The sequence below is a fragment of the Pipistrellus hanaki genome, assembly GCF_964339955.1.
Source record: "Pipistrellus hanaki genome assembly, chromosome: 5".
Classification (NCBI taxonomy): domain Eukaryota; kingdom Metazoa; phylum Chordata; class Mammalia; order Chiroptera; family Vespertilionidae; genus Pipistrellus; species Pipistrellus hanaki.
The window spans coordinates 61,630,277-61,643,654 of NC_140507.1; the positions used below are offsets into that span (position 1 = coordinate 61,630,277).

Here is a 13,378-nt window from a genome sequence, read left to right on the forward strand (position 1 = left end):
TTTCTGTGCACAGGATGATGCCCAAGCAACTGAGCCACACTGGCCAGGGCTATTCCTGTGGATTTTTTTTTTACTAGTAAACATCTATTACCACAGATCTAGACATTTTTATACACAAATTCTCCCTCTTAGTAAAGATTTCACCCAACTACTTCCAAAAAAGGAGGGTAGTATTCCATTTCTAGGGAAACTATATCTCACAATTTATGTCAGTATTTTGGTGAGAGATGCAAAACCAAAGATATCCATCTAATGCTTATTTGGTTTCAGAGAAGGTAACTATTAGACAGTTTGTGGCCATTCATTCGAGGAAAAATATGCAAGTTGGGATTTTAAAAACAACTTTCCAACACTCAGAAAACCAAGAGATTTTTTTTAAGTAACGTATTTTTAAGTAGCATCTGGCAAAAGACAATGAAATTCTATCCCCAAAATGAAGTTGATGATGCTGCTGATAATTGGCCCTTTATATAAAATTATATATATTTTTACAAAACACTTTCATACAAATATTGCTCCCAATATCCGTGCGTAATCACTACATAAATAGAGAATATAAATCTGAGTAATTAAAGAACGTATCTGTTAACCATAGAGCATGCCAAGCCAAACCCGGTTTCATTTCTCTGGAAGCTCAGTGCCAGTTCTCTGCTGTCAAGACATCTTATTAAAGGCCTAGGGAAAATGTGGGTCTGGGATTCAAGAGCACTGGGGAAAAGGGCATCCACAGGGACAACCCTAACTTAAAAGGGATTGCTTTCTTCTGTTCAGGTCAGTATTCTATATAATAAAAGCCCAGCGAGAGAACTGGCAGAACGACCAGAATTACCAACGGACCAGACGTTCAATGCAGGAGCTGCCCCCTGGTGGTCAGTGTGTGGCTCAACCACGGCGGGAGCAGCCGCTCTGAGGGCAGGTCCACAGCCTCTCGGCTGACCTGGATTGATCGGTGCTCCCACAGTGGGCTGATCCCCGCAGGCCGCCCCCCACCAGGGCATGAATCACAGCACTAAAAGCTGGCGATTACCAAGCAACCGTCCTTGTGGCCGGGAAGGCCACGTACTCTCCATGGAATCTCAGATAATCCCAGAACCTGCCTCACAGGGTTGATCCAAGGGTTTCTATTCATAGCTTTCAGAATGGGATGAGATCATCAGCTTTTAAGTAGTTGAGGGAAAACACACACTGCTCCTTTTTCAATCGTTTCATCCTGCTTTCTCCCGAGAAAAGGAATAGCCGGCTCCCACAGCCCGGCCCTGAGCGCTGTGCGGAGAGCTCACCCGCCCTCTGCTCTGAGTGAGTCTGTGGTCTGTGTTAGGTGTTAGGCCTTTACACCGAGCTCCGGTGCCTGAGCATCTTACTCAGCCCCTATCACTGACTGAGCCCTGCCGTGGCCCAGGCGGTGCCCGGGCGCTCGCAGGGCATCAGGGGGCCAGCCGCCCTGTCCTGCGGAGCATGCATTCCACCAGGAGAGGACGAGTGTGCGAGAGAAAAACAGCCTCAGACAGACATGGGGTGCAGCTATCAGGGGGCACGGGTATCATAAAAACATGGTAATGAAGCCGTAAGGGGCTCCGCCAGGGAGGGGCAAAAGGAAGCTCCCTGAGGGAACGTGGACGGGTGGAGGAGAGCCAGGTGGACGCCGGGAGAAAGACATCGGGAAGAGGGGACAGCCCATGGAAGGGCATCAGGACGAGCCAGAGGCTGAGTGGAAGAGGTTTGAGGCTGGGTCAGGGGGCACATCCTACAGGGATCCAGGGCCTGGGAGAACCTGGCTCCCCTGAGTGCAGGCGGAGGCACTGGGGCTGTAGGTGAGGACCCTCTGGCTTCCGTGTCAGACTGAGGGGGAGGAGGAAGCAGGGAGACAGCAGGACAGCACCCTTCCAGAGGGTGATGGGGAGACCGTGGAAACGGGCAGCCGAGGTGGCAGCTTTGGGGTGTGTTGGAGGGAAGCCAGAGCAAGAGGAATGATGAGGGAGGTGGGAGTGAGGAGGCCCCGTGTTCGGCGAGGCCTCTGGAAAGGCAGGGTCTCCGGCAGCTGCTGGCAGAGGGTCTGGGGTCAGATTCTGTCTGTTTTGAGGGCCTGACTGTAAAACCCAGACCTTAGTTTGAGCTCCACACGAGGGACGTGGAGTGTTCACAGCCAGCCTCCCACCCTGAGGTCCAGGAGACGGGTCATTCCCGTTTGGCTGCCCTAATCCCTCCACATCCCCCCACCCCACCCCCAAGATTTCTTCAATGATGACAAGTACTTATTGGAAACGAGCAAATGGCTTTATTTTTGGTACAAAAAAACAACAAAACAAAATGTGCAGAATCATGGAAAGCAAATGTTGAAAACTAGGAAAATGAAGCCCCTTGTGGACACACAGATCAGCTGTGCCCGGAGCCGGGTCACATGTGACACCAAAGGGCTCTGAGTCCAATGTAAAGGGCTTGCCCAGGTGGTCCGACTCCAATCCCGGACTCCAGTTTCCAGGGCAGAGAGGATTCCACATCACAGAACAGAACGGCCAAGACCAGCCCCATGTCCGCGGCCTAAGGCAATGCTTGCAGTGCTTCCAGAGAAAGAAACTCCTGAGATGCTGGGACAGGGCAGTCAGCATCCAGATCGCTGCCTCTAACTCCCTCCTGGTGTCTGTGGGGCTCCCACCTCTGCCCCTCCCTCCCCCTCCCACAAACCCTCCCAGGTGAACCGTCCTCCGCAGGTAGGGAGGGTGGGGGGTCATGTGGGGAATCTGAGGGCCTTGAGGAAGTACCACTTGAAGAGTCAGAGACAGTGTCTGTCCACCCCCCAGCCCCTCCCTGGCTGAACCGATTAACACAGAGGCCTCCTGAGTGTGTGTTTAGAACCAGACCTCTCCCTCCCCGCAGCTCTGCCACTGCCTAACTTGGCCGTTTTGGTTGAGTCAACCTCTGGAGTATTAATTCTCTCTCTTCTTTAAAACTAGAACAAAAGCCCGGTGGGCGTGGTTCAGTGGTTGAATGTTGACCTATGACTCAGGAGGTCAAGGTTTGACTCCCTGTCAGGCACATGCCCAGGTTGTGGTCTTGATCCCCAGTGTGGGGCATGCAGCAGGCAGCCCCATGGTTCTCTCTCATCACTGATGTTTCTATCTCTCTCTCCCTCTCCCTTCCTCTCTGAAATCAATGGAAGATATCCTATACAATAAAAGCCCAGTACGCAAATTGTCCCCTAGACCAGGAGTTCCGCTGGGAGTTTGACCACTCGCTATGATGTGCATTGACCACCAGGGGGCGGCACAGAACATGGTGGGTGTCGGTGACAAGGCACTAGCAGCAGGCAGCAGTAGAGGCGCTGCTGTCCCCAGTGGGCTCCCGGGTGAGCAGGACTGCAGCTGCCGGGATCACAGGGGCCTGTCGGGGTCACCGTGGGTTTGCACAGGAGCCAGTCTGCCAAGACTCGCTGGAAGAGAGCACGCTGCCCGCCTGGCTTCCGTGCTGTGCCACCGGGTGTCCCAGAGGCCCATACTGTGCCCTGGCACACAGCATCTGGCTGTGCTTACCACCTCTCCACATGGGGTCTTGGGAGCCGTGACTCAGGCAGAGGGGGATGCGCAGGAGACTGGGGGCCCAGGTGCCGCCCAGGGCCCAGAGGCCAGCTAGGACCTGCCCTTCTATGCCAGGCGCTCGCACTTTGATCACTGGCCAGGCCTAGGGACCACACCTGTGCACGAATTTCATGCACCAGGCCTCTGCACCAGTGAAACTACAAAAGCTTCATCAAAATGGAAAATGGAAACAAGGAAACATGTAGGATTCGTACTTCAATCCCACCATTTAACGGGGAGATTTACCTTCTCCAAGCCGTCTGAGCTCCTACAGCCATACAGGTGTTTCAGTTGTTGTAGTTCTGTGTTCTTCTGGGATAAAATACATACAATCACAGGGAAAGGCAAATATGGAACTGCAGCAAAACTGGCGTCTTTGGCAAAATGACAAAACACAGTAAGTCTCTAGAACCAACCTCGACTTCAAGCTGGAGATATTTATGAGCTTCTAAAGAGACACTAGTCGGCCTGCTTGTGCCAGACGCTCAACTGGGCTTCTGGCTTCCCATTTATCACTCACCCTGTGAGCACACGCTTTTGTAACTTTACAAATGACACTGGGCTCTCCAAATCATATTTTTTGCTATGCAAGCAAATTATTCTTATTTATAGATCAGCATTTTTGTCTGCTTAGAGGCACATGTCCTGGATACTTCATATATTCATTTGGCTTCGATTTTCAGTTGGATATTTCATTCCAAATACATGTTCTTTCATGGAACTGTAATGTTTAACCTACAAGCCATCATTGTTTTGTGGAATACATGTTTCCTAACAATGTATCTTGCTATCAATGATAAATGCTAATTTTTACATTTTAAATTAATGGAGAATTTGCCAGCACTGGTATATAGTTGCTACAAACTTGAGGAAGTTTTTACATAAATCTGATGATAAAAGTTGGAGAAAGGGGACATATATAATACTACTTTTAACAATAAAGAATTTTTTTTTTTAAAGTTTAGAGTTATCCATGCACTATGACTTATGTCTTTGTTACATATTACAAATTTTTGTACCTCTTACATTGCAAACATGTTTTCCAAAAGCTTACTCATATATAGTCTTACACCAGTCTGTATAGGAGAAAGTCAATCATTGCATTCTTGCCTGAATTGGATAATTTAGTTTTTATCTCTAGTAATTTAATGATAAGCATAAATCTATTTTTATTTGCATTCTTTGAATATTAGTTACATTTTATGATGTTTATTATTTTTTTATTTTTTATTTTGTAAACTGTTTGCTCAGGTTCTTTGCCTATTATATTAGTAATGGAAAGAAACTACAGGAAACTATTAGCTATATATTTTTAACTTGCTTAAGAATTGGCTTGTGATTACTAAGAAGGATTCCATGAGTGTACCTCATAATTGCAAATGTGGGAGTCACACGTTCGTGTGCACAAGCAGGAGAATTCTGAGTACTTTGTACATAAGTTAAAAGAAATGCAGTAAAATTTCAGAAATAGTAACTATGGCTGAGTAATTTATTGTCTACTCTTTGGAGGATGAAAGTAAAACTTAAGACAAGCTTGTTAAAACTTTCAAAGGGTTCAGAATAAGAATAGTTTTGCCTTAGCCAGTTTGGCTCAGTGGTGTATCTCAGTTGCAGGCTAGATCCCTGGCCCTGTTCGGGGCATGTGCAGGAGGCAACCAGTTGATGTGTCTCTCTCACATCAATGTTTTCTCTCTCTCTCTGTCTCTCCCCTTCCCTTCCACTCTTTTCTCTTTTTAAAAAAAAAAAATATTTTTATTGATTTTAGAGAAAGGGAGGAGAGAGATAGAAACATCAATGATGAAAGAGACTCTCTGATTGACTGTCTCCTGCAAGCCCCCTATGGGGGATGAAGCCCACAACATGGGCATGTGCCCTTTACCAGAATCAAGCCTGGGGCCCTTCAATCTGCAGGCTGACGCTATCCACTGAGCAAAACCAGCTAGGACCCTTCTACTCTTTCTAAAAATCAATGGGAAAATATCCTCGGGTGAGGATTGACATAAATAAATAAATGATAGATAGATAGATAGATAGATAGATAGATAGATAAATATAATTTTTTTAAAAGAATTGTTTTGCATTGCTGTTTTCTTTTCTTTAAATTGAGTCAGGAAGCTGTGAGCACATCATAACTTGCAAAAACAAAAAACAAAACAAAAAAACAAAAAAAACGGCAAGTAAATCATAGATTAAAAGCAGCCTAACCATAGATAGTGAACTGACTGGAGATAGGAAACTAAGAACAAGTCTACATTAAATGAAATTGAACAATAATGTCCTCTTAGAACCAATGCTGAAAATGTATGCTTTTAACACCGTAGTGATGATTGGGAAGAGGAAGCAATGTAGTGACATTTCCAATGTGCAGATAACACTGAGCTCCTGTGAGTTTTCTCTCTGAGTGGGGAGGAGCTAAGTTGGTCTGTTTGTCTTTTGAGTTGGCAGAAAAGAGGCAAGTAGATTTAAATGTGGGCAAGTGCAAGATTATGTTTAAGGAAGTTAAATTCTGCACAATAAGCAATCCCTGGGACCTACTCGATGTCTCACAGCACCATTCGGGACACGAACTCTGAATACAAACTTGCTAGCAAAACATCCATCCAGCTCTGGTAGGGTGGCTCAGTTGGTTGGAGCATTGTCCAGTACACCAAAAAGTTGTAGGTTCAATTCCCAGTTAGGGTACATACCTAGGTTTTGGGCTCAAACCCCAGTCAGAGTGCATGTAAGAGGCATAATGCACAGACAATCGATCAATGTTTCTCTCTCATCTCTCTCTCTCTCCCTCTCTCAAATCAATAAGAATATCCTCAGATGAGGATTAAAAAAAAAATTTCATGCCCAAACTGGTTTGGCTCAGTGGCTAGAGCGTCTGCCTGCGGACTGAAGGGTCCCAGGTTCAATTCCGGTCAAGTGCATGTACCTTAGTTGCAGGCACATCCCCCATAGGGGATGTGCAGGAGGCAGCTGATTGATGTTTCTCTCTTATTTGTGTTTCTAACTCTCTATCTCTCTCCCTTCCTCTCTGTAAAAAAAATCAATAAGATGTATTTTTTAAAAATTCATCCAGTTCATTACCTAATTTTTCCTGTTTGGAAACTCAATGACAAACATTATTCTTACTAGTAGAAAATACAACACATCTAAAAGCTGTGGAAATCTTGAGGAAATTTTTAAGAGCTAATAATCATGTATTTAATACATGTTAGGAATTATTAAAGCCACATAACATCCTTATGAGGTCAGTCTCTAGTATCATTGCACTTTAAAGATGTGAACACTGAGTCTCAGAGATATTAGGTGGTGGCACTCAAGCTTACCCAGCAGTAAGTGAGAGTTTGGAATTGAAATCAGTGTAAGTGTCTGCCCTTTACTTCCCCATATGTGATGAAAGGAAGAACCATTTCCATAAAGGGACTTTAAGGGACTGTGCAGAGACAAGTCAGTATGGAAAGAAAAGTCACATAGGGCTCTTAAAAAAATCTGCAAAAAATACAGGCAAGTAAAGTTAAGGCAAATAGAGTGCACTAACTCTAAAACAAGGAATTCCTTTATGAGAGCTGTAAGTGAAAGCAGTGCTTGCCTCTAGGTAGCATGATTTTGAGTGATTTTTTTGTATATGTTTCTGTAGTTTTTAATTACATGCAATAAGATACATTTATGATGAGAGAAACATAAACAGTGGAAATGCTTCATTTATTTTCCTGGAGTCCACCCAGTCTTCTAGTGAGTTGTGAAAGATACGGAAAAAAAAAAAAAAAGAAAAAAAGAAAAAAAAAAAAAAAGAAAAAGAAAGAAAGCATACAGCTCTGACATTATTTAGGGTTTCTCTCACTTCTTTTTATTTAAAAACACTTTCCTAATCCTCACCCTAGGAGTGAGGATATTTTTTTCCATTGATTTTTAGAGTGAGTGGTAAGGAGGGAGGAGAGAGGCAGAGATAGAGAGGAGGGGAGGAGAGAAACATAGATGTGAGAGATACACATGAATTAGAGAGGCACATTTCCATACTGAGGGCAGGCATCAAATCTGCAACTCAGGTAAATACCCTTGACTGGACTTGAACCTGAGACCCTCCTGTGCACAGGCTGACACTCTGGCCACTGAGCCACACTGGCCAGGGCTCCCCCATTTTCTTTTAATGCAATGAATTGAATCTGTCACATTCTAAATGCCTGCAATGATTGCTACATGGATATACATTGATGCTAGTTAGGAGCAGAGCATGGAGAAAGGAACCATGGAATATGAAGACCACCAGCTGCTCCATAGGGTTGAAGCCTGAGAAAAGCCTTTCCATAACCAAGAGGGAGGGAGATAACCTGGATCTGCTTAGTGAGGAGGGGGCCAGACCTGTGCATTGCCGCCAGCCCCCGGTGACTGCTTGCTGGGAAAACCTGCTTCTCCCTGGATTTCTTCCAGAGCAACCTTAAGGCCATGCTCAATTTTTTTTTTTTTTTTAAACTCTGGATGTGACTATAAGAAGGAAGGATTCAATATCAGCAGATCAATCATCCCTTTCTCTGCTTTCTGTTACACAATTAAATCAGGGGGCGAGGAAGATCACCACAAGAGCAAGTAGGCCAGCTGTTCCATTTCTGAACAGACCTGCCAAGTATAACAGATTCGGAAACAAGTGCAGTTCATTCCAAGGCAGTTGATTTAATCCTGCATTATCCATCGATGTATTCAGCATCATGGCCTGTCTTGACACCTTATTAATAATTGATTCAAAGGCGTAGCTCTGTACAATATAGTTGTTAAGAGCTACGTGTTAGGAAACCCAGTCAAAAAAGACAGGATCCGTTCCAGGCTGGGATGCAAACTGGTTGTGTGACTTAAGACACATTATTTTACCCTCTCAAACTTCCATTTCCTTTTTTGTAAAATGTAGATACAGTCTTGAAGGTCAGGACTGTAGCCCAACCCGCATGACTCAGCAGTTGAACATCAACCTATGAACCAGGAAGTCAGGTTCAAGTCTCAGTCAGGGCCCAGGCCCAGGTTGCGGGCTCAGTCCCTAGTGGGGGTCATGCAGGAGACAGCCAGTCAATTCTCTCTCATCATTGATTTATTTTTAAAATCTCTCTCTTCCCCTTTGAAATTAATAAAAATACATATTTGTTTAAAAAGAGAGTACTGTAGCTTCAAGAGAAAATACTTAAAAACCCCTTAGCAAAGTCCCTAATACATAGTATGTGCTCATAAATGGTGGTTCATATTATTACTACTTCTTAAAGTACAGAACTTCCAAGAAAGTGAAGTATTTTCCATTTTCTGTTCACATACATTTTCCATTTCTTAAAAACGGGCTTTCTGGATGTAGAATTTCTGGATGAGAGTAAGCAGAGCACAGTTGGATGCTTCCAACATGTGCAAATAAATCTCTTGGTAGCATGAATTTAAAGAGCCAAAATATCCATCCCATGCACAAGCTTGAAACCCTTACCCTCTGTTCTTCCTTTAGTCATTTAGATAAGAGGAAGATCATTGCTGATATCAGACTTCACATCCTAATGGAAAGTAGCTTAACAAAAAATAGTCAGGAAAGAACAGAAATGTGTGCTGGAGAGAAAGGTGTGATTGGAAAAGTTTGAAAGTTTGGGGCTCTTCCTTGATGTTCTCTGCCCATCCTAGACTCTCAATTCCAATAATTACAGGCTGTTGTTCCTTGTGATTAAGCCCCTATCCCAGTGATCCACAAACTCATTAGTCAACAGAGCAGCAAACCGAGGTGCAGGTAGCTCAGGAGCCGCCGTTTGCTGACCACTGGTATAGGTTGTTCCATACTCTTCTGTGAGTACAGTGCAAAGTCTAAAAGAAGTGAGCCACTTCAGGCGATAGTTTGCAGATTAGAAGTCGTCCTGCCCAGGAAGCATCGATATTGAGTAGGCTCTCATCTCCTATGCCCCCTTGTTGTTTTTTCACTGTGTGTTGCCCCGTAGAGTTCCACACACTGAGTATGTCCCAATAGATCTGAGTCCATTCCATAACAGAAATATTGTTGAACTCTCTCTTTGTTGTGTTTCTCCGTATGAGTGCTGACTTTGAAACCTGTAGCCATTAAGCTTATCCACAAATTCAGTCTGGACACAACCAGCATGTTAAACCAGCACAACATAGAATGTAAACAAATCTCAACGTATTCTTTTCTTCCACTGTTCCTGTAAGTGTGTTCCATTGGATGTATTGTAGTTATCTCCTCTTTTCCCTGCATGTGAACTGTCTGATCTTAGATAAGACTGCCTACATTCACTTCAACTCTCAAGCACAGCTGCCATCAGTATTAAAAAAGGCCTAATCCCAGGAGAGATGAGGGGCCAGGATAGTCCCCAGTTGGCTAGGTAGCTGTGCTCTCTCTGGATTTGTGATGATTGAAATCAGCTCTTTTTCTCCTCGGGTACTAGTGTGGGTTCCAGGGACCTAGCAGATGCATTCTCACTCCCAATGGCCATCTGCAACTCCTTCTTTGTCACCTGCAAAGCAGTGTTTCATCTCCATCGCCTTTCATATGAGGTTTCCTCTCATGACTCCAAGAAGCCCTACTGGACCTACCACAGCGCCGTTCTCCACGTGCCATATGGACATGTCCCATATCCCTGGCTCCACAAACTGGGAGTGAAAAGATATCAATACTACCTTGGCTCCTCCATACACAGGGACTCACAGCTTCTCTCCCCATAACATTTCTCAGGACAGGATAGACTCCGTCCAAGGTGCACCTCAGCTTCCTTGGACACAGTTAAGCATCTATCCTCTGTGTATCCCAAAGGCAAGGAGCACATTTCAGAGGTTCAAGGGTGGCCCTTTCCTCATCACTAGAAAGGGCCCTGGTTTGGGGGTAGCACCCTTTCTCCACCCCCTCACAAAGCAGGGCAATAGCAGCCTCCAAATGAATGTCCTGACCAGGTTTTCTTCTCTCTCCAAACTCTGACCACTGTCTCTCCTTCATGACCTCAAGGACTCAAGACTCTGGAAACTGGTTCTTAATTATTTTATTTGAAAGCCCATATGTGTGGATTTGTTTCTTACACACATGGGGACCTGACGTCTTCCACACTTGATCTGAAGTGGCAGCGGAGGCCGGAAGAGCCCATTCTAACATCCTATTACATAAGTGAAAATGGAATTTCTTTGGAATGGTATTTATTGTCCCAGTGCCAGGAGTTCATCATAATCAGTAGAACAAGGGAAATACCAAAGGAAGCAATAATGATCTGCCATTCATTGTAAAGCATGACCTAGGTGTGTCTACTTTCTGTGTTTACAGAATGACAAGATTAACACTGTAATGTAATTTTCCACATAGCAATTGAAATCACAGGCTGAGGTTCCTACAGGACTAGGTTAGAATGGTGGGACCATCCATATGATTTGATTTATTCTGAAATAGCTCCTTAGAGTTCCCACATGATGCTATAAATTTCCTCTTTAACTTACCCTGAATCACAAATGCCTTTGGCCACAAGAGCAGAAATATTTTCTCTGGAAGAATGCAGGAAAGTGCAAAAGAAACCCTGAATTTTTAGCCATAACAAGTTTTTTTTGTTTGTTTGTTTGTTTTTTAAATATATTTTATTGATTTTTTACAGAGAGGAAGAGAGAGGGATAGAGAGTTAAAAATATCGATGAGAAAGAATCATCCATCAGCTGCCTCTTGCAAACCCCCTACTGGGGATGTGCCTGCAACCAAAGTACAAGCCCTTAACTGGACTTGAACCCGGGACCTTTCAGTTCACAGGCGGACACTCTATTCACTGAGCCAAACCAGTTTTGGCTATAACAAGTTTTTTTTTTTTCCACAACACTTTATATTTGACCATAAAATATCTGCCTTGAGATTATTTTCGAAGGAAGTCTTTAATCTCTAAAAGCTCAAATTAGTTTAACAAGTTAGCCAGCCAATGCCATAACAGGACTACAAAAAATGGAGAAGTTTGGGACAGTTTTGCTGAAAAGAGGGGTGGGTCATTTAGAGTATACAGCATGGGATGTTGATCCAACCTTTCTGATAAATTATTCAAAAATGTTTTTATTTTGAACTGGGTAAAGTATGACCTAACCTTGACATGGATTTTGATTAGTAGAAAATAGAAATATATCAAAATTCAAACATAGTTGAAGTATTTTAAGATAATATATTCAAATATGCATGTTTCTAATAAGCCAACATTATTGTAGTGATAGCAGCCACTTTTATTTATTTATTTATTTATTTATTTATTTATTTATTTATTTAATATATTGATTTTACACAGAGAGGAATTGAGAGGAATAGAGAGTTAGAAACGTCGATGAGAGAGAAACATCAACCAGCTGCCTTACGCAACCAAGGTACGTGCCCTTGACCTGAATCAAAGCTGGGACCTTTCAGTCCGCAGACTGACGCTCTATCCACTGAGCCAAACTGGTTTTGGCAGATAGCAGCCACTTTTAGAGAACACTGAGTCTCTTAAGTATAGCTATATATATATATATATATATATATATATATATATATATATATATATAAGCATTGAATATTGCCTACTTATTTTTTTAAAAAATTAAGTCCATATGAAATTTAAATGGCAATACCTTTTTAAAATGATTTTTACACATTTGTACAACTTTTACAAACTTCAACATTTAGGGCATCTATAAAAGGTACCCTCAAAACACAGTTTCAGGTGGAAAAGGAAGGGTTGTGATTATCATACAGCAACTTCATGACAGGCAGGAACTGAAACAGGTTACAGAATATTCTTTCTGAGGACCCATAACTAGATTGATAGCCTGCTTTGAAACTAAGTAGTTAATGGATCCTAACTGAAACACATGACCTAGAAGACAATCCCCTCCCCTCTATAAAGCCATTCACGGGCTCTCCACAATGACACCCATCCCCTTACACAACCCGTTAAGAATGAAGTCCTTCTCATCTAGGAAAACTGCAGCTGGAAAGGAGGCAGACAGTAGAACATACTAGATCTGCACACAATGTTGACAGTGTAATCTGAAACCACTCAGCAATTTCTAGCATCAGATTCACACATAATTTGAAACAGACAGATTTCTTTTGAAACATTCTCTAAAAGTTTTACTTGAACCAGAGGACAAAGAGTATAGCTATCAGGAAAGAAATTACTCTGAGTGATCAACATGAATTAAATGACGGTAAAATAATTGAAGTGATTCCCAAGACCTTCCCAAGTAGTATCTGTTCCCACCTTACCTGTTTCTGTCATCCAGCCAGCAAGGGACCAGAGAAGAATCTCACCAAACCACTCAGACATCCACTTAACCACCATATATTGAGTATCTAACAAGTGCCAGGTACTATATTAAAAACTAGGCGTAGTAACATTATGGAAAGCAGATTCAGCCCTATCCTCATGGACCATTAACCCTTGAATACATTTCACAGAAAGCTGTTTTGCACAGATTTCATTCTATTGAGAAATGGTAACACAAAAATATTTTAGCATAACTAGGTTGTTGATCATTGTGCATTTTAATTATTTTTATCAATTTGATTGGGCTAAGGGAGGCCCAGAGAGTGGGTAACACATTATTTCTGGATGTGTCTGTGAGGTTGTTTCCAGAAGAGATTAGCGTTTGAATCAGCAGATGGAGTGAAAAACATCCAATGGGCTCAGGGCCTGAATAGAACAAATATGTGGAGGAAGGGTGAATTCTCACTCTCTGTTCCTGAGCTGGGCCCTCATCTTCTCCTGCCCCAGGACAGAACTCTTGGTCCCCAAGACTTGCCTTCCGTGCTGCACCAACATATCACTCCACCCATTCTTGGGCCTTCTGCCTCGGATGGG

At 43.3% G+C, this 13,378-nt stretch overlaps 1 protein-coding gene across 1 annotated transcript in view; it reads left to right on the forward strand.

Annotated features, from left to right (window-relative positions):
• The window catches only part of PALLD (palladin, cytoskeletal associated protein), a 386,711-nt gene that overhangs the window by 59,103 nt on the left and 314,230 nt on the right, over positions 1 to 13,378 (forward strand). The window lies entirely within an intron of this gene.